Source organism: Triticum dicoccoides, chromosome 5B (genome assembly GCF_002162155.2).
Source record: "Triticum dicoccoides isolate Atlit2015 ecotype Zavitan chromosome 5B, WEW_v2.0, whole genome shotgun sequence".
Taxonomy (NCBI): domain Eukaryota; kingdom Viridiplantae; phylum Streptophyta; class Magnoliopsida; order Poales; family Poaceae; genus Triticum; species Triticum dicoccoides.
The window spans coordinates 82,508,072-82,510,160 of NC_041389.1; the positions used below are offsets into that span (position 1 = coordinate 82,508,072).

Sequence of the window (2,089 nt, forward strand, 5' to 3'; positions counted from 1 at the left end):
CACGCGCCATTTTGAAGGATTCAAAAAACCCCGATCCCGATCCACCGTCGAGGAACCTCGACGGGAAACCGGGCAGGGCCGTCATGGCACTACTTATTATTACCATCGTCCCAAATTACTTGTCCTAAATTTGTCTATATACGAATGTATCGAACACTAAAACGTGTCTAAGATAAGTAATGCCGGATGGAGGGAGTAGAACAAAATGATGTTTAGCCAAGTCAAGAAGACCTTTACTATTCAAAACATCATTTTCGTTAGTTCACTTGTTTACACGAGACAAGGAGCCATGGGGCCAATGCCTCATGGACACAACACGTTGATGAGAATGCATGTTCAGGGCAACGCCTTAGCTATTTAAACACTTGAAGGGTCGTTGTGAGATCACTGCATATCGAAAAGTGAGAGCGCCACGATCGACCGGGAGTAGCGATGTTGAGGACATTTCAGTTGCTGCTAGTTCTTGCACTAGTAGGAATAGTTAGAGTGAGTGGTTCCCGCGCTCATAAGAACGTCACCCACGGCCCGCACAGCTGCAGCGGCGTGGATGTCCCCTACCCGTTCGGCATCGTGGAGGATGGCGGCGGTGGCGACTACCGCGCTGGGTTCCATGTCATGTGTGACGCCGGTGAGCCGGTACTGCACACCACCGGCGGCGACGGAAAGCCCGTTAAGATCGGCAACTTCTCCATGAAGGCGGCTGAGGCCCGCGTGTGGCTGCCTGTAGCGTGGCAGTGCTACGACTCCTCCGGCAAAGCGAATGGGTCAGACTACAGGAACCTAGAGTTCAACGAGGAGGGCGTGTACCGCATCTCCCACGCCAGGAACAACCCTCTTTGTCCTGGGCTGCGAAACCACGGGCTACCTCGGGAGCCAGCCGGACCAGGGCTCCGGCGAAAGCAGGTCATACGCCCAGTTCACCGTCTGCCTCTCCTACTGCAACAACTCCGAGAGCGCGGCGAGCGGTGCCTGCTCCGGGGTAGGCTGCTGGCACGTAGAAATTCCGCCGGACCTCCATGGCAACTGGGTGGCCTTCGTTAGCTACGACCACACCATTAAGTTGGAAAAAAATTATATGAGACCAGGTCTCACGGTTAGCAGGTGAGACCCGCCCTGATGGATGACACGTGACATTTACAAATCACAAAACATATAATCTTTCCTCCTTGATTTCAGATGAGGAATAGGGTAGATGCTTTGTGATTTGTAAATGTCACGTGTCATTCATCAGGATGGGTCTCACCCAGTAAGTTCAACTTCAGCCCCTGCGAGTATGCGTTTGCGGCCGAGAAGCATTACAGCTTCAACACCACCGACCTCAAGAGGGCACTGCGCGGGACCACCTGGGAGATGCCGGTGGTCCTCGACTGGGCCATCCGCGACAGCCCCACCTGCAAGGAGGCCAGGAAGAAGAAGGAAGGGTACGCCTGCAAAAGCTCCAACAGCCGCTGCCTCGATTCTACCAACGGACCTGGGTACATCTGCAACTGCCGCCGGGGCTACGAGGGCAACCCCTATAATGAGCGTGGTTGTATCGGTAAGTTTTCCTGCTATATAGATTGTATACATGGGACCACACCTGCATGATCAAATATAATTTTGAACATATATTTAGAAGAACTTTTCTGAGATTCCCTGCAAAATACTCCTATTTCTCACTGCATGCATGTCTTCCTTAATGCACTGAGAAAGCTTTTTATCTAGCAGCATGCAATATATAAACACATCATGCATAGCAATCACTTGTCTTTTCAGATATACGCTAATTCACAGGGAACATTTAAATTTCTTCTTCTGGAATTTGCTAATTCTGAGGCAGCTATTTTTCCCCAATCATAATCAATTACCCATTCTTTCTTAAACAGTTGAAGTTCTCAATTTATCCCAAGTAAAATATCTTTAAGTTTTGCCAAGTCTATAAACAATATAGCGGCATCTATAGGTTCAACCTCATATAGTGAAATATATTTATGATGAATGTAATGAGATAAATGTCATCTTGTGAATGTCAGTATGTTTTTTACAGGCATGATCAGACTTAAAGATGTTCGACTTAAACAAAACCTAGAAGTTTAAGTATTTTTTAAAA

General features: G+C 48.3%; 1 pseudogene; it reads left to right on the forward strand.

Annotated features, from left to right (window-relative positions):
- Positions 1-401: 401 nt before the first annotated feature.
- LOC119307496 overlaps positions 402-2,089 on the forward strand; it is an 18,173-nt pseudogene continuing 16,485 nt past the window's right edge.